The following is a 20,842-nucleotide window of genomic DNA, read 5'->3' as shown; positions in this document are numbered from 1 at the left end:
AAGGCATTGCACAGTGTAGTGTGACGCCTTCGTGTCGGACGTCACACAAAAAGATCAACCGCGTGAAATAGTTTCACGGGCGGTTCATTTTATTATTTGATTTCGTTCATAGGTTAAATTTGTCAATTTTACCGTGGAAAGCGAGGGAGGAAGAGCGCGTCCGCTCGCTGCGCCGCGCGCATTGACGCCTCTGTGCCCACTCCCAGCTCCCCAGTCCCGGGCCAGGGGTGAAAAGATCCTCCTGCTCCTGTGCTGCAGCTGGGAGCGCACCACCATGCATGGCAATGGCAGAGGAGAGCGGGTGATACTTCTGCAGGGGCAGCTAGCTATAGCTCTGCTAGCTGCTGTAGCATTGCTCGTGTCGGTACATGATTAGGATTTGAGGCATGATTAACGAGTGACTTCAGCTTCTCAAAAAAAAAAAGTGACTTCAGCTTAGACACATAGACACCTCCACATGACACCTTATCCGCTTCACCAAAGATTGGTGGATCGGATTCTCCGACACCAACATCCCAAACTGCAAGGCGATGGCCACACTCGTCATGTTCATGCCGTGGACCATTTTGAAATGAGAGAAATGCTTGTATCTTTCGCCTCAAGAGCGCATTCCGACGGTTCTCCTCCACGGCATCAAACCAGGGGCAGTGGTCTGGAATACCGTTGGCGCCAAACAGTTGGGGATAATCCTGCCGAGAGATTAATGTCCATTTGTAATGTCGGTCTGTTGTAACAAATACAAATTATATTTTCTCTTTTTTTAGGAAAATGTCCATGGCTTGCTTTATTCATCAGTGCAGAATGCTTACATTGTTTACAGAGAGATTCAAGGGTAAAAGAGGGAGTATCATCAACCCAATTACAAAGATATATCCTTCTCGTAATCACTTCAAGTCATTAATTTGGAATTGACTTGCCCAATTTGACCGGGTCAACAATTTCACGAAAAACTCTCCTTATATTCTTTTAATTCACTATGGTCCTTAACTTTGGAGCCTTTTCATTTGATTGAGGTATACAATTTTGGATTTAGTTCGTGATTTTGACCGAGTCACCGATTTTTTAAATCACTCAGAAGCAACCTGCCTATAAAACCATACCAATCCCACGAACCCACTTACCACTTAGAAAAAAGCGTCAACATGTGATACCGTAGCACCAAAAAAGTACATGTAGACACTAACCCAGAAAGATTCCCTAGATAAGTATGGATTGATTATCAGATAACACATAATCACACCACGGAAACCCACCAAAACACCATATTATAAATAAAATGAAAAACACACTCCATCATCTCGCCCACTTGCCAACCAAAGAGTCCCTCAGTTCCAAAATATAAGGTGTATATATTTTTTGAAAAGTCAAATTTATTCAACTTTGACCAAGTTCACGCTAATTTTTTTTAAATAATACATTTTTTATTTTGCAAAAATACTACGCCCGTTTAAAAATTTACAAAAATAATACAATGTTGGCCCGCAGCAGGCCGACTGGATCTAGTCAGCCCACAGCAGGCCGACTGGAGGCCTATCAGCTTGCTGCTGGCCGATACACCTGTCGGCTACAAGTTCAGGTCCAGTCGGCCAGCTGTGAGCCGATAGGCCTGCTGTTAGCCGATAGGCCTACTCTAGGCTGACTGATGCATGCACCATTTTTGCCCCGTATTTTCGAGCGACCCTTTCCCCTCAATATTTTCCCGCCACCCGTTTCCCGCCATATGCTCCCGCCAACCCTTCCCCCTCAATATTTTCCCACCAACTTTTTCCCGCCACCCGTTTCCCGCCATATGTTCCCGCCAACCCTTTCTCGCCATACCACAGTCGTTTTTTCCCGCCATTTTCTCCTCTCTACCTATAAAGCCCCCTTCAAGCGGAGGTGAATAAGCATTCCAGTGTAGTGTAGTTGAGATGTCCCATTATCCTTTCGATCTTAGTTTTCACCCTGAGATGAGCAGGATTCTTCTGAGGCTAGCTACCGATTTCAGGATGGACAATAGGATAGTTCCATGGGACAAACTCACCGGTAGTGACACCATAATGAATGAGTTGGCTCACGAATTACGTAGGTCTGGGTGGCCTGAAAGAACCTATGAGGAGGTACGTAAAGAACTTCTTAGGTTGCATGAAAGGTGGAAGAAGGTAGTGGTGCCGAAGAGTGAAACTTTCAGAAGGATTGTAGCAAATAATCCATCTTTATGGACTGAGGAGAGCGAGGATGAAGATGATATCTTCATGCCGTCGCTTCCGGGTTCTGCATCATCGAAGGGCAAGAGTTCTTCATCGTCGAAGGGCAAGGTTTCTGTATCATCGAAGGGAAAGAGTTCTTCATCATCGAAGGGCAAGAGTTCTGCATCGATGGAGGATGACGATGATGACTTCATGTAGTTTTATGTTGTATGTTGTAAGTTCATTCGTACGTACCGTTTAATTTAGTTGTAGTTCTATGTAGTTGTTTGTACTATCTTGTTGTACGAGCATTCTGTTCTATCTAAATATGATGTTGTAGTTCGGATAACATAGTACTAAAATAGAGTAGGTATATGTCTCATACATAAGTACATAGTCATATGTCTCATACATAGAATAGACATAAGTCTCACACAGAAATAGATGGTAATGTCTCTACTGATAGATAGAAGCGTCTGTGACAACGTCTGGCCTGGCGGGGCGGAGGATCTGGAAGCGGCGTCCATCCCCACCTATCGGGTGCCCTAATGTGACGCGGAGGAATCTCAGACTCTCCCTGGTCATGCTGTGTATCCTGTGTGGGGCCTGGTGGAGGAGTCAAAAACATGTTCATCCAGTGGGTGTGCTGCGACATCTGAGCCTGTATGTTCTCCTCGGGATGTTGATCACTCCCCCACGTATCATGTGATGCCGACATAGATACATGATATCCATAGGCTCATGCACGACGGAACTTTAAGTCATGAAGAATGATGTCGCCTCAACTAATATTGAAAACAATAAATATGAAGACACACACCTGCTGGCTGTGAGGGCTGCTCTGGCTCAAACACAAAGCTCGATGAGGGACCGTGCTGCTGTGGATATGGAGAAAACACGAATCTCGATGTGGGACCATAGTGTTGTGGGTGCTGCCATGATGAACTGCCAGGTTGTTCAGGAGGGGGTGGCCTGGTCGTCGGCTGATGTGCTAGACGTGGACGTGGTTGATGTCGGTGCATGGAGGTATGCGGCTGCTGTGGCTGGTGCTGAACAACATCGCTTCTCCGGGTGCACATGATAGCCTCGTAGACAGCCTGTATTTTGTTCTGCATCCGTTCCAAGAAGGGTTGTATGACAGGACGGTGGTGAAGAAGAGGTCCTGACGATAGTGATCGTCCAAAGGTGGTCACGTCATCGTAGAGTTCTGTGTCAAGGTAGCCCGCAAATTTTTAGGATGATTATTAAGTATGCACGCCAATGTATGCGACAACATTACTTAAAGAAAATATATCTTACCGCGTACTGCCTAGAGCCCGAAGTATCATAACTCGGGTACGTATCCGACGGAGTAGCATCAGGTATCTCCTCTGGGTGAGAGTGCTCAGCGATGCGTAACCGTGTTCCGGTCATGTAGCGCCGCAAATAAAGATTGAATTCATTGAGTTCAAAATTGTGATTCTCGTGCCATAGATTTGTGTTTGCTGTCTCCCATTTTATAACATACGGCTCTAGTCTTACTAGCCACTCAGCAGTTGTCCTAGTCATGCCCTTCCTTGTCATCCTAAAATTGTGGTGTGTGTTCAGCAATATGAAAGATAATTGTGGTGTCATGACCTTCAAATTGAGCACTATGAAAGATAAGCAACATTGTAAAACTGGTTAATACCTGTGGATGTGTGATGGCACCGGGTTCTCTGTAGGGGGAGGTAGCTCCAACTACAGAAGACCAAATTGCCTCATAACCCTCGGTTGTGCCATCTCCTCGACGAAGATATCAAAGATGATCTTCAATTTCGTCATCTAGTAATCTCGGTCCCTTGTGCACAGCAAAGACATACCACCAGGGTATCTCACATTCATGGCTGCTTCAATGTAGGGCTGCCAGATGACCCCAGTGTACGTATCGAACTGCTCGTTCGGTGCCGTGTATGCCTTTCTGGTCTGATCACTAGCAAAGCGTCTCTGCAGAAAACAAATGTTAATAGCCGCTAGCATTGAACTATCTCTGGTGCACACAAAAAATGCATTAAACTATAACAAGATACATACCTCGCGACGTGTCCAACACAGACCAAAAGTAGGCGATGCCATCAGCATCAAACATGGTATCTATAGGCTGATTAACACGTACATCTGGTCGCCCTATAGAGAACCTCTCCCACGACCACAGCTGTAGGAATAGAGGGCATCCAAGAAGGGTTGGCTTTCTCGATATAAGCTGGCAACCATTGCACATACCTCGATATGTACCCGCTAAGACCGCCAAACCCCAACTCCTCTGTCGGATCTGATCCGCCGTCTGAGCGCTCGCTATCTCGAGTGCCATAGGGATGTAGAGCACGCTAATAGTGCTAACATGGTTCTCTGTGAACATCACCTTGCCGAAAAGCCACATTAAGTAGGCCTCCAGGCTCCGAGTGATCTGTTCCACACTCAATGGCACCTAAAACTTCTAGATCTGCATTAAGCAAAGAGAAAATTTTAGTAAGTAAGCCACAAGTATTTTCTGTAAAACCATATGCACGATAAATTGAAGATAAGAGACAGGGGAAATAACATGGAAATTGAGCAACCAATCATACTTAGGTCCATGATGCTCCCATACCGGATCCGGAGCATCCGGAAAAACACCATGAAAACATTGTGTAAGACCTTGCTCACAACCAGCCGATGCATCCAATGGTCCTATGGCATGACCTGCCAACGGTAGTCCCAGCAAAAGTGACACATCCTCGAGAGTAGGAGCCATCTCTCCCCATCAGAAGTGAAATGTGTGGGTCTCTGGCCTCCAACGGTCCACTAAGCAGCTCAACAAGGAGGGGTCGATGGCGAGGCGTTTGCAGCCCGGGATAGACTCAACCAGAGGCGCGAAAGGTAATAGGCCGGCCCATTTCAACCTTCGTGACAGAACTTTTCAGTTAATGTCTCCCATTAATATGCATGTCAGTGTGCAAATTAATAAAGCATGTACCGCTGAACCCATCCTGTGTGTATCATCCAGTTCTCCTTAGGAGTGCGAGTGACCAGAGGCTCAACCTTGCGCTTAGACCATATTACAGCACGATGACCCCTATCAATGTCCCCATTCAGCAACCACATTACCGACATTCCTGCACTTAAAAATTCAGAACATAGGGCCAAACTTAATAAAAATTTAGAACATAGTGCCACACTTAATAAAAATTCCGAACATAGTGCCACACTTAATACAAATTCAGAACATAGTGCCACACTTAATAAAAATTCAGAACATAGTCCCACACTTAATACAAATTCAGAACATAGTGCCACACTTAATAAAAATTCAGAACATAGTGCCATACTTAATACAAATTCAGAACATAGTGCCACAATTAATACAAATTCAGAACATAGTGCCACACTTAATACAAATTCAGAACATAGTGCCGCACTTAATAGTACTCCTAGCTTATCTTCTTCCTCTCCCTCTTACTCCTCTACTTCCTCTACCTCCTCTTCGTCCCCGGTTGCCTCGTCCATGCCCAGTGATGAAAGTGGGACAATTAGTGTCCCTATGGCCAAATTCATTGCATAGAATGCATTGCCTAGTTGGACCTCCTGCTTCAGATTCATCATATCATTCCAAATGCACTGACACTATCGTCTACCTCTACTTGTACACATATGCTCTGGGTTTGGAATGTAATGCCTTTCAGCGGGGTTGACGCTGTTGAAGTTACCCATTGATCGAAAACCCATCAGCTCACATGTCCAGGTATTGAGGACAGACTCTTTTAGAAAAAATGGAGACACAAACGATATTGCGGCCATTCCTAGCTGTCCGCAAGCAGCAAGTACATGTGAGCAAGGTAGGTGAAGCAATTTCGGTTTGTTGCATGTGCACTCACACGTTGGCCAGGATTCATTACCAATTCTCACCTCGTGCGTCCTCAGCTCATTTGCACATCCGAATTTGTTGTTGGCTAAGCGGACCTCAAACCTTCTTTCTTGATTACCGATAGCGACTACAATGTGTGACCTAGCTTTTTGCATCTTGTTGTCCATGTACTTCATGACTCTTTCACAGTAACGTGTATTCGGGTTGTTCAAAATATGTTGCTCTGCTTTTTGGCATCTATCTCTAAAATACTTCACAGTGCCATAGAAAATACCCTCAACAATGGCCGTAAGCGGCAATGCCCGGTTTCCTCTAAGGACAAAGTTGTATATTTCCGTGAGGTTCATTGTCATGACACCATACCTTGCTCCAAATGTGTCATGTAGCAAAGACCACCTCTCCAGAGGCTCATGCTCTATCCACTGCTCTAAAGTTTTAATCGACCTCCCAAGCCTTCTCCTTGTACCAGGTGGGTCAAAGCCTGGAAGGTCACATAGCCCAACATGCTCTGTTGAGGAACGTAGCAGAAATTCAAAATTTTCCTACGTGTCACCAAGATCTATCTATGGAGAAACCAGCAACGAGGGGAAGGGAGAGTGCATCTACATACCCTTGTAGCTCGCATAGCGGAAGCGTTCAAGAGAACGGGGTTGAAGGAGTCATACTCGTCGTGATCCAAATCACCGGAGATCCTAGTGCCGAACGGACGGCACCTCCGCGTTCAACACACGTACAGCCCGGTGACGTCTCCCATGCCTTGATCCAGCAAGGAGAGAGGGAGAGGTTGAGGAAGACTCCGTCCAACGGTAGCACAACGGCATGATGGTGATGGAGGAGCGTGGCAATCCTGCAGGGCTTCGCCAAGCACCGCGGGAGAGGAGGAGTACTTGGGAGAGGGGGAGGACTGCGCCAGAACTTGTGGTGCGGCTGCCCTCCCACCCCCCACATATATATAGGGGCAAGGGAGAGAGAGGGGGGCCGGCCCCCTCAGATCCAATCTGAGGAGGGGCGGCGGCCAAGGGGGGGAGGAGTGCCTCCCAAGTCAAGTGGAGGCCCTCCCCCTTAGGGTTTTCCCCTTCCCATGCGCATGGGCCTTGGCGGGCTGGTGCCCCTGGCCCATTAAGCCTAGGGCGCCCACTTACAGCCCATGCTGCTGTATTGGACGTGGTGGAACAATTTCCGGACCTCCGGACCCCTCCGGAATCCTCCAGAACCTTCTGGAAGCTTCCCGGTACAATACCGAAAAACCCGAACTTTTCCCGGAACCCGAACAACAACTTTCCATATATAAATCTTTACCTCCGGACCATTCCGGAACTCCTCGTGACGTCCGGGATCTCATCTGGGACTTCGAACAACATTCGGTAACCACATACAAACTTCCTTTATAACCCTAGCGTCATCGAACCTTAAGTGTGTAGACCCTACGGGTTCAGGAACCATGCAGACATGACCGAGACGTTCTCCGATCAATAACCAACAGCGGGATCTGGATACCCATGTTGGCTCCCACATGTTCCACGATGATCTCATCGGATGAACCACGATGTCAAGGACTCAATCAATCCCGTATTCAATTCCCTTTGTCTAGCGGTATTGTACTTGCCCGAGATTCGATCGTCGGCATACTGATACCTTGTTCAATCTCGTTACCGGCAAGTCTCTTTACTCGTTCCGTAACACATCATCCCGTGATCAACCCCTTGGTCACATTGTGCACATTATGATGATGTCCTACCGAGTGGGCCCAGAGATACCTCTTCATTTACACGGAGTGACAAATCCTAGTCTCGATTCGTGCCAACCCAACAGACACTTTCGGAGATACCTGTAGTGCACCTTTATAGCCACCCAGTTACGTTGTGACGTTTGGTACACCCAAAGCATTCCTACGGTATCCGGGAGTTGCACAATCTCATGGTCTAAGGAAAAGATACTTGACATTAGAAATGCTTTAGCATACGAACTACGATCTTTGTGCTAGGCTTAGGATTGGGTCTTGTCCATCACACCATTCTTCTAATGATGTGATCCCGTTATCAACGACATCCAATGTCCATGGTCAGGAAACCGTAACCATCTGTTGATCAACGAGCTAGTCAACTAGAGGCTTACTAGGGACATGGTGTTGTCTATGTGTCCACACATGTATCTGAGTTTCCTATCAATACAATTATAGCATGGATAATAAACGATTATCATGAACATGGAAATATAATAATAACTTATTTATTATTGCCTCTAGGGCATATTTCCAACAGTCTCCCACTTGCACTAGAGTCAATAATCTAGTTCACATCGCCATGTGATTAACACTGACAGGTCACATCGTCATGTGACCAACATCCAAAGAGTTTACTAGTGTCACTAAACTAGTTCACATCACCATGTGATTAGGACTCAATGAGTTCTGGGGTTTGATCATGTTATGCTTGTGAGAGAGGTTTTAGTCAACGGGTCTGCAACATTCAGATCCGTGTGTACTTCGCAAATCTCTAGGTCATATTGTAAATGCTGCTTCCACGCTCCACTTGGAGCTATTCCAAATGGTTGCTCCACTATACGTATCCGGTTTGCTACTCAGAGTCATTCGGATAGGTGTTAAAGCTTGCATCGACGCAACTCTTTACGTCGAACTCTTTATCACCTCCATAACCGAGAAACATATCCTTATTCCTCTAAGGATAATTTTGACCGCTATCTGGTGATCTACTCCTTGATCACCTTTGTACCCTCTTTCCAGGTATGTAGCAAGGCACACATCAGGTGCGGTACTTAGCATAGCATACTATAGAGCCTATGTCTGAAGCATAGGGGACGACCTTCGTCCTTTCTCTCTCTTCTGTCGTGGTCGAGCTTTAAGTCTTAACTTCATACCTTACAACTCAGGCAAGAACTCCTTCTTTGACTGATCCATCTTGAACTCCTTCAAGATCACATCAAGGTATGTGCTCATTTGAAAGTACCATTTAGCGGTTTTTGATCTATCCTCATAGATCTTGATGCTCAATGTTCAAGTAGCTTAATCTAGGTTTTCTATTGAAAAACACCTTTCAAATAACCCTATACGCTTTCCAGAAATTTCTACATCATTTCTGATCAACAATATGTCAACAACATATACTCATCAGAAATTCTATAGTGCTCCCACTCACTTCTTTGGAAATACAAGTTTCTCATGAACTTTGTATAAACCCAAAATCTTTGATCATCTCATCAAAGCGCACATTCCAACTCCGAGATGCTTACTCCAGTCCTTAGAAGGATCGCTGGAGCCAGCATACCTTTTAGCATCCTTAGGATCGACAAAACCTTTCTGATTGTATCACATACAACCTTTCCTTACGAAAACTGGTAAGGAAACTCGTTTTGACATCCATCTGCCAGATTTCATAAATGCAGCTAATGCTAACATGATTCCGACGGACTTAAGCATTGCTATGGATGAGAAGATCTCATCGTAGTCAACTCCTTGAACTTGTGAAAAACTCTTCGCCACAAGTCGAGCTTCATAGACGGTGACATTACCGTCCATGTCCGTCTTCTTCTTAAAGATCCATTTATCTCAATGGCTTGCCGATCATCGGGCAAGTCCACCAAAGTCCACGCTTTGTTCTGATACATGGATCCTATCTCGGATTTCATGGCTTCTAACCATTTGTCGGAATATGGGCCCACCATTGCTTCTCCATAGCTCGTAGGTTCATTGTTGTCTAGCAACATGACCTTCAAGACAGGATCACCGTACCACTCCGAAGCAGTACGCGTCCTTGTCGTCCTACGAGGTTCGGTAGTGACTTGATCCGAAGCTTCATGATCACTATCATAAGCTTCCACTTCAATTGGTGTAGGTGCCACAGGAACAACTTCCTGTGCCCTGCTACACACTGGTTGAAGTGATGGTTGAATAACCTCATCAAGTCTCCACCATCCTCCCACTCAACTTCTCGAGACAAACTTTTCCTCGAGAAAGGACCCGATTCAAGAAACAATCCCTATTGCTTTCGGATCTGAATTAGGAGGTATACCCAACTGTTTTGGGTGTCCTATGAAGATGCATTTTATCCGCTTTGGGTTCGAGCTTATCAACCTGAAACTTTTCACATAAGCGTCGCAGCCCCAAACTTTTAAGAAACGACAACTTAGGTTTCTCCAAACCATAGTTCAACGGTGTCGTCTCAACGGAATTACGTGGTGCCCTATTAAAGTGAGTGCGGTTGTCTCTAATGCCTAACCCATGAACGATAGTGGTAATTCGATAAGAGACATCATGGTACGCACCATATCCAATAGGGTGCAACTATGATGTTCGGACACACCATCACACTATTGGTGTTCCAGGCGGTATTAATTGTGAAACAATTTCCACAATGTCTTAATTGCGTGCCAAAGCTCGTAACTCAGATACTCATCTCTATGATCATATCATAGACATTTTATCCTCTTGTCACAATGATCTTCAACTTCACTCTGAAATTACTTGAACCATTCAATAATTCAGACTTGTGTTTCATCAAGTAAATATACTCAACATCTACTCGAATCATCTGTGAAGTAAGAACATAACGATATTCACTGCATGCCTCATCACTCATTGGACCGCACACATCAAAATGTATTACTTCCAACAAGTTGCTATCTTGGTCCATCTTACTGAAAACGAGGCTTTTCAGTCATCTTGCCCATGTGGTATGATTTGCATATCTCAAGTGATTCAAAATCAAGTGAGTCCAAACGATCCATCTGCATGGAGTTTCTTCATGCGTACATTCAAATAGACATGGTTCGCATGTCTCAAACTTTTCAAAAACGAGTGAGTCCAAAGATCCATCAACATGGAGCTTCTTCATGCGTTTTATACCAATATGACTTACATGGCAGTGCCACAAGTAGGTGGTACTATCATTACTATCTTATATCTTTTGGCATGAACATCTGTATCACTACGATCGAGATTCAATAAACCATTCATTTTAGGTGCAAGACCATTGAAGGTATTATTCAAATAAACAGAGTAACCATTATTCTCCTTAAATGAATAACCGTATTGCGATAGACATAATCCAATCATGTCTATGCTCAATGCAAACACCAAATAACAATTATTTAGGCTTAACACCAATCTCGATGGTAGAGGGAGCGTGCAATGCTTGATCATATCAACCTTGGAAACACTTCCAACACATATCGTCAGCTCACCTTTAGCTAGTCTCCATTTATTCCGTAGCCTTTTATTTTGAGTTACTAACACTTAGCAACCTAACCGGTATCTAATACCTTGGTGCTACTAGGAGTTCTAGTAAAGTAAACATTAACTTAATGCATATCCAATATACTTCTATTGACCTTGCCAGCCTTCTCATCTACCAAGTATCTAGGGTGATTCTGCTCTAGTGGTTGTTCCCCTTATTACAGAAGCACTTAGTCTCGGGTTTGGGTTCAACCTTGGGTTTCTTCACTAGAGCAGCAGCTGATTTGCCATTTCATGAAGTATCCCTTCTTGCCCTTGCCCTTTTTGAAACTAGTGGTTTTAATAACCATCAACAATTGATGCTCCTACTTGGCTTCTACATTCGCGGTGTCAAACATCGCGAATACTTCAAGGATCATCATATCTATCCTTGATATGTTATAGTTCATCACGAAGCTCTAGTAGCTTGGTGGTAATGACTTTGGAGAAACATCACTATCTCATCTGGAAGATCAACTCCCACTCGATTCAAGTGATTGTCGCACTCAGACAATCTAAGCACAAGCTCCACGATTGAGCTTTTCTCCCTTAGTTTGCAGGCTAAGAAAATCGTCGGAGGTCTCATACCTCTTGACGTGGGCACGAGCCTGAAATCCCGATTTCAGCCCTCGAAACATCTCATATGTTCCGCGACGTTTCGAAAACGTCTTTGGTGCCTCAACTCTAAACCGTTTAACTGAACTATCGCGTAGTTATCAAAACATGTATGTCCGATGTTCGTAACATCCACAAACGACGTTTGGGGTTCAGCACACTGAGCGGTGCATTAAGGACAGAAGCTTTCTACTGTCCGCATAATCGCTACTGTCAACTTTCAACTATATTTTCTCTAGGAACATATCTAACAGTGGAACTAAAGCGCGAGCTTACGACATAATTTGCAAAGATCTTTTGACTATGTTCAGGATAATTAAGTTCATCTTATGAACTCCCACTCAGATAGACATCCCTCTAGTCATCTAAGTGATTACATGATCCGAGTCAACTAGGCTGTGTCCGATCATCACGTGAGACGGACTAGTCATCATCGGTGAACATCTTCATGTTGATCGTATCTACTATACGACTCATGCTCGACCTTTCGGTCTCTTGTGTTCCGAGGCCATGTCTGTACATGCTAGGCTCGTCAAGTTAACCTAAGTGTTTCGCGTGTGTAAATCTGGATTACACCCGTTGTATGTGAACTTAAGAATCTATCACACCCGATCATCACGTGGTACTTCGAAACGACGAACTTTCGCAACGGTGCACAGTTAGGGGGAACACTTTCTTGAAATTTTAATGAGGGATCATCTTATTTACTACCGTCGTTCTAAGCAAATAAGATGCATAAACATGATAAACATCACATGCAATCAAATAGTGACATGATATGGCCAATATCATTTTGCTCCTTTTGATCTCCATCTTCGGGGTTCCATGATCATCATCGTCACCGGCATGACACCATGATCTCCATCATCATGATCTCCATCATCGTGTCTTCATGAAGTTGTCTCGCCAACTATTACTTCTACTACTATGGCTACCGGTTAGCAATAAAGTAAAGTAATTACATGGCGTTGTTTTAATGACATGCAGGTCATACAATAAATTAAGACAACTCCTATGGCTCCTGCCGGTTGTCATACTCATCGACATGCAAGTCGTGATACCTATTACAATAACATGATCAATCTCATACATCACATATATCATTCATCACATTCTTTTGGCCATATCACATCACATAGCATACCCTGCAAAAACAACTTAGACGTCCTCTAATTGTTGTTTGCATGTTTTACGTGGCTGCTATGGGTTTGTAGCAAGAACGTTTCTTACCTACGCAAAACCACAACTTGATATGTCAATTGCTATTTACCCTTCATAAGGACCCTTTTCATCGAATCCGTTCCGACTAAAGTGGGAGAGACTGGCACCCGCTAGCCACCTTATGCACCAAGTGCATGTCAGTTGGTGGAACCTGTCTCACGTAAGTGTACGTGTAAGGTCGGTCCGGGCCGCTTCATCCCACAATACCGTTGAAACAAGATTGGACTAGTAACGGTAAGCATATTGAACAAAATCAATGCCCACAACTACTTTGTGTTCTACTCGTGCAAAGAATCTACGCAATAGACCTAGCTCATGATGCCACTGTTGAGGAACGTAGCAGAAATTCAAAATTTTCCTACGTGTCACCAAGATCTATCTATGGAGAAACCAGCAACGAGGGGAAGGAGAGTGCATCTACATACCCTTGTAGATCGCTAAGAGGAAGCGTTCAACAGAACGGGGTTGAAGGAGTCGTACTCGTCATGATCCAACTCACCGGAGATCCTAGTGCCGAACGGACGGCACCTCCGCGTTCAACACATGTACAGCCCGGTGATGTCTCCCATGCCTTGATCCAGCAAGGAGAGAGGGAGAGGTTGAGGAAGACTCCATCCAGCAGCAGCACAACGGCGTGGTGGTGATGGAGGAGCATGGCAATCTTGCAGGGCTTCGCCAAGCACCGCGGGAGAGGAGGAGTACTTGGGAGAGGGGGAGGGCTGCGCCAGAACTTGTGGTGCGGCTGCCCTCCCACCCCCCACATATATATAGGGGCAAGGGAGAGAGAGGGGGGGCGGCCCCCTCAGATCCAATCTGAGGAGGGGCGGCGGCCAAGGGGGGGAGGAGTGCCTCCCAAGTCAAGTGGAGGCCCTCCCCCTTAGGGTTTTCCCCTTCCCTTGCGCATGGGCCTTGGTGGGCTGGTGCCCCTGGCCCATTAAGGCTAGGGCGCCCCCTTACAGCCCATGTTGCTGTATTGGACGTGGTGGAACAATTTCCGGACCTCCGGACCCCTCCAGAATCCTCCGGAACCTTCTGGAAGCTTCCCGGTACAATACCGAAAAACCCGAACTTTTCCCGGAACCCGAACAACAACTTTCCATATATAAATCTTTACCTCCGGACCATTCCGGAACTCCTCGTGACGTCTGGGATCTCATCCGGGACTCCGAACAACATTCAGTAACCACATACAAACTTCCTTTATAACCCTAGCGTCATCGAACCTTAAGTGTGTAGACCCTACGGGTTCGGGAACCATGCAGACATGACCGAGACGTTCTCCGGTCAATAACCAACAGCGGGATCTGGATACCCATGTTGGCTCCCACATGTTCCATGATGATCTCATCGGATGAACCACGATGTCAAGGACTCAATCAATCCCGTATTCAATTCCCTTTGTCTAGCGGTATTGTACTTGCCCGAGATTCGATCGTCGGCATACTGATACCTTGTTCAATCTCGTCACCGGCAAGTCTCTTTACTCGTTCCATAACACATCATCCCGTGATCAACCCCTTTGTCACATTGTGCACATTATGATGATGTCCTACCGAGTGGGCCCAGAGATACCTCTCCATTTACACGGAGTGACAAATCCTAGTCTCGATTCGTGCCAACCCAATAGAACCTTTCGGAGATACCTGTAGTGCACCTTTATAGCCACCCAGTTACATTGTGACGTTTGGTTCACCCAAAGCATTCCTACGGTATCCGGGAGTTGCACAATCTCATGGTCTAAGGAAAAGATACTTGACATTAGAAAAGCTTTAGCATACGAACTACGATCTTTGTGCTAGGCTTAGAATTGGGTCTTGTCCATCACATCATTCTTCTAATGATGTGATCCCGTTATCAACGACATACAATGTCCATGGTCAGGAAACCGTAACCATCTGTTGATCAACGAGCTAGTCAACTAGAGGCTTACTAGGGACATGGTGTTGTCTATGTGTCCACACATGTATCTGAGTTTCCTATCAATACAATTATAGCATGGATAATAAACGATTATCATGAATAGGGAAATATAATAATAACTTATTTATTATTGCCTCTAGGGCATATTTCCAACATGCTCCTCCTCCACGGTCGATGTTCCTGTTGCCAACTGTGCAGTTACTGCTTCAACATGTGCCCTCACCGCTGCATCTCTTGCAGTTTTCCTGTCCCTCACGTGTCTCTGCATGCACACATTAAGTTCGTCACATATCAAATTATACTTCCATAACTGGTTCTGCTTGCAGAGTTTTTTGAACAGATTCATCGGGTTCTTATTTCTAAACTGCGAGAAGAAATTAGCCCCCAGATGTCGCATGCACCAACGGCTCTGCAAGTCCAGCCATGGAGTTTGTTCCTCAGGGCCTGGGTTTGTCAGTGTCCTTATCGCACTGAGTATACATGTGTGCCTATCATGAAGGATGCACACATTGGGCTTCTCCTTCACAACTGATATTTTCAACTTCCTGAAGAACCATGTCCAACTTTCAATGTTCTCACTCTCTACAAAAGCAAATACGAGTGTGACAACTTGATTTTGGCCGTCTTGACCTATGGCTGTCAGGATCTGACCCTTGTACTTGCCTGTGAGAAATGTACCATCAACACATATCACCGGTCGGCAATGCCTGAAAGCTTCGATGCATACACCAAAAGAGAAGAAGAGACGATGCAGCACCCTCATAGTTGGGAACTCTGGCATGAACAGGTCTTGGATATCGATATAGGTGCCTGGATTCCGCTGCTGCAGGGTGTGGAGGAGCTGGACAACAGAGTCATATGCATCAAAATAAGACCAAATATCCTCTCAAGCGTCGCATGCTTATCCCTCCAAGCCTTGCCATAAGAAATTCTGGACTTGAACATGGTGAAGACTTTTGTCTGGACTGCCTTCACTTCCATAGCTTTGCCCTGCACTATCTCATCATAAAACAACCAAGCAATAAGCGTTGATGAAAGGTTGGCATGATCTTGAGGGATGGAGGGAAAGACAAGTGTGATTAACTAAGTCACTGATTATCCAACTTGTGCCATACTTAGGGAGATAGCCGTGCACCCTGGCAGGACAATCTACGTTCCTGCAAACCATTGTCAGGTATTTCTGACTTGACACCTCAGAAGTGAAAACCCTTTGCATGAACATTTCCCAGTTTGTTATTGCATCCTTCAGAGCTTGCTTGTTGGGATACATAGCACCCGTTGCAATATTGTTTTGGTGATATTGCCAGGCAGAATCATGTCCATCGTTCACGATCATAGCAGATGAGAAGTCATGATTCCATGATGCAGGATTCGGGACCTCCTCTGCATTTTCTTCTTCATCCGACTCGTCTGAATCATAGGAATGACCCAAATCAACATCGGTGTCTTCTTCTTCCATCTGGTCCTGCATGTGCCCATATACCTCGTCAGCGTCCACCTCGCCATTGTATTCACCATCGGCATTTCCCCCTTCTACCTGACTATTCTGCCTGGTTCATAACCATCAACATTTCCTCCTTCTACCTGACTACTCTGTCCTTGTTCGTAACCATCATCTCCAACATTTGACATAGATAACCGCCTACCTCCACTGCTCTGCTGTGACACCCCAAAATTTTTAACCTTGTTTTATTAATTAAAATTTTGCCAGGAAACTTAAACTTTTATTTTATGGATTTCCTTTTGATTTTAGAACCATTCTTTTCTTTATTATTATGGAGTTTTTACCCCAAGTGAAAACTTTCCAATTATATTATTGGACTTGTTTACCCTCTCAAGAAAAACATTTCTTTTATCAGTGGGATTATTTGCATAATTATTTCTCCCAGAGCCTTATTTCTTTAAAAATGATTTTTGTAAGTTTCAGGGCCTCTTTTGCACTGCAACCCTTTGATAAATTTATTTTAAAATTCCAACCAAAATTTGGAGATGTCGTGTGATGTTTTTAAATCACTTTTATGCAAAAATATCTTCTGTCCATTGGAGATTTTGAGCTTTACCCCAAGTTTTCAAATCTGGTCCCGATTGTGGATTGCACTACAACTTATTTAAATATTCTTTTAAAAATCCCACAAAAAATAGGGGAGGTCAATAGGAGTATATTATTCATCTTTGTGCAAAAACCCACTGATGTTCTTTGAAAAATTTGAGCAAAACATTCTCTTTTGCTCTCTGGTCCACTCTGGCTTTTTCTACAGCAACTCTATTTTTTGTTGCTCTAATGCCCATGATCTTTCTCCTGCTTATCAACCACCCTGCAAAACCCTTACGTCCAGGAGAGTGGACCCATTGGGGTATTTTTGGTGCATGCAATTATAGCTTTTAGTTTCTGTCCAGAACTAGTTTTCTCAAAAACTTGCACTAACAAGTTTCTGTTTTTGCCAAACTAACATTGCCATCCTCCCTAGCACCTAAAGATACTAGGATCTAGAGATTTTGGCCACCCCAAGAACTGCCTAGATGCCTCTAGCATTCTGTCGAACACCTTGTGTGCATGGCTAGTTTTGGCATGGTTTTTAGTTAGCATTGTACGCTTGATCCTCTAACCTAACTAACTTGTCCACTAAGCTCCTAGCTAACCCTAACCCAGGCATGTTTACTACCAGCATCACCCGAGCTCTCTAACACGCGTTGGCATTTCGTCGAGCACCTATCGTGCGTGCACCGGGCGCAGCCAGAGCGCGCGTTTTGCACGTGCGTACGCCCGACCTGCCGCGTCCCAGGTTGACCCCTTCCCTGAGCTTGATCTGATCCGCTGGTGTAGCCGTGTTTCGCCCCACTCGACCGTCCCCTCGCTCCCTGCAGCGTCGCCACAGCATGCTTCTTGGCGGCACGCCTGCGGCCGCGTCCGCTCCTGCCATGGACGGCGCCACCCAAGCTCCCTCCGTTCGCCAGCTGCCCTCGTGAGCAGGCCATCCTCATCCGCTCGCCATCCCAAACCCCACTAGCCTCCACCACGTCGCCCTCCCAGCAACAGGACAGCGGTTCGCCCGCGATCTTATCCGTAGCCGTGAGACCGATGTCGCCGCCTATATATAGGCCCTTCTCCGACACCCCTCAGCCTCGAGCAGTGCCCCAATCCTCTCTTAGAGCTTCCCCAAGCCACTGATTGGCCGAAAGATGCCATCTCCTTCGCCTCCGGCCGAGACACTCACCGCCACCCTTCTGTTTATTTCGACGCCACCAGAGCCCCTCCATCTACTCTATCACCACCATTAGCCCCATCATGAACCCGAGGACCCTTTCCAGCATTCAATTTTGCCCGGGGGTCGAGGCGTGCAAGGCTCCATTCCCTCCCGAAGCTCCCCTCCGCCATGGGGGAAGGGCTACTCGCCCTTGAGCTCCGCCGCTCCCCTAACCTCCTCCAATGGATGCGAAATCTCCTCCCGAGCACGTGCATACCCAGAGTGCATCATTTGGTGCCCCCTGTCGCCGGCGATCATCATCGAAACCCACCCCTGCTCTTTGTCCAAGCGCGCGAGAGGAGGAAGAGAAACCCGACAAGCGGGCCCCGCACGTCAGCGACTAGGCCGGACCCCAACGGTTCTAAGTGAACGCGCCCTCCACTGAGTACGTCTTCCCTGTGCTAATACGTATTCAAGTCTGAACCGTTTTTCTTTTTTTTAGATTTTTAAAAAAACAGAGTTGACCAAAACTTTGACTGGCTATATCTTTTAAAATATAACTCCAAATGAGTTGATTCTTCTTCCTACCTCTCTCAAATTTAGTCTAGTTTTTGTTCAGATTTATTTGAAAAAAATTCAGACAACTTTTTTGTACTGTGTTGAAACTATGTGTTAATTTAAATAATTTCAAAAATAGGTTTTTGAAGAAGAAGTCAACTTTCAAAAGGCACACCCCACTTGCATACTCTTGAAGGCAAGCATTCTGAACCCTGGCATAATATTGTGTGTGTTATTTGACACGATTATAACACCACCTTAATACAGAGAACTCGCTATTTTATGTGGGGATACGATCATTGGCATGAATGCATATTGGAGATTTCCTTGCTGTTGGAAATGGACATGCTTGTGATAGTGATCCTCCTCGTATGCCTTTCGTGCCTACCGGAAGGAAAACAGGGAAGTCTCTGTCTTGGGTAGTCCCGAGCTTGTCCCTAGTTCCTCGTCGAGACGAGTGTGTCCGGTATGGCATGATGGGGTATTATGAGTGGTGGTTCTGTCTGTTGGATGAAATATATTCGTTATGCTAATCATGCAGGGAATACTTAAACCTCCTGAGTCGACCATAGATCGAGTCTTGTTCCAGTAACCCCCATACTTGTTTCGTACTACCACTTGTCCCTACAACAAGTAGGGTACGGTTCAGTAAGTCGTCAACCCCTTTCTAGAGAACACACCGTACAGAGAGGCCATGGTGGAAGATACCGGTTGTAGCTGGTAGGAAGGCCACCTGGTCTGGGGGCATGGGTGTTTCCGATTGGGACCGAGATGGGGGCACCCCTTAGAGCGCGCGATATAAATTTGATCCCATGCTATTCGAGGTTGTAGCCTCCCCACTTAGAGTTTTGCTTGAAAGGTGTCGTGGGTGATTCCAGACACCGGTAAGTTAAGCTGGTGTGTGCAAGTCAGGTGTGTTTTCAATTAAAAGACCGTAGGCAGAATTAGTCCTGATGGACTGAAGGAATCCGTTACTCGTGGGTAAAGAGTACACCCTCTGCAGAGATTAAACATCTATTCAAATAGCCGTGTCCATGGTTAAGGACTACAGTCTGGGTTAGGTCAAGTGTCGGTCTTAGTGTCGGTCTTCGGAGGAGAAACTACTAAACCAGAACATGGATCATGACGTGTGACTTATGATGATTATGATTATTATTATTATGGACTAACACTTTATGTTATTTGGAGTATTGAGTATCCTTGGGACGGTTCTACCTCCTGGATATTCACTATGATTGTTTTCTTATAAGCCCTTTATGTGGTGTCGCTGAGACGCCCGACTGTGGCATGCCTGCTATTTATTTGCTTTATAAGCCCTTTATGTGGTGTCGCTGAGATGCCCGACTGTGGCATGCCTGTTATTTATTTGCTTTATAAGCCCTTTATGTGGTGTCGCTCAGACGCCCGACTGAGGCATGCTCGTTATTTACTCTCCTTTCGAGGCGTCGCTTCAGACACCCGATCGGGCATTTTATTACTACTCTATTACTACATATTCATGTTGCATATAAATAACCTGCTTGCATGCATTAGAGAATTTATTTTATGACTGACGTTGTGACCATAGAATATTTAGAGCATGATTATCGTTTGTTATATTATACCTGTGTTCATAATATTTGCGAGTACATTCAAAGTACTCACTGGCTTGTCCCTGGCTATTGTCTTGGCCAGATTTCTTGCATGGAGAGGAGCGTTGCGATGACAGCCCGGGAACCTAAGCAACGGTGATAGCAGCCCCGCGAAGATAGGAGTTAACCTGGTCAGCTGTTCCTGTGGGAAATGGAGTCCCATAGACGCTGATGTACCACAAACCGCTTCCGCCATCAACCACTAGCAACCTTATGTTGTACTCATAGGCCAGAATGGTCTTGTACTACATATTTTGTATTTTGCTTGGTATTTCTGTATCAAGTTGGTGCCTCATCAGTTAACAGTAATCCTGGGGCTGGTTAGCACAAGGGCCATTCTCTGGAAATTAATATCCCGAAAATCCGGTCCTGACAGACTTGGTATCAGAGCCAGGCTGACCAGTGGCTAATCCTATCTTAGCCGGGTCAAAAAACCTAGACTAACCATCCCA

Source organism: Triticum aestivum, chromosome 4B, assembly GCF_018294505.1.
Source record: "Triticum aestivum cultivar Chinese Spring chromosome 4B, IWGSC CS RefSeq v2.1, whole genome shotgun sequence".
Lineage (NCBI taxonomy): Eukaryota > Viridiplantae > Streptophyta > Magnoliopsida > Poales > Poaceae > Triticum > Triticum aestivum.
Note: the sequence above shows the minus strand (reverse complement) of the source record.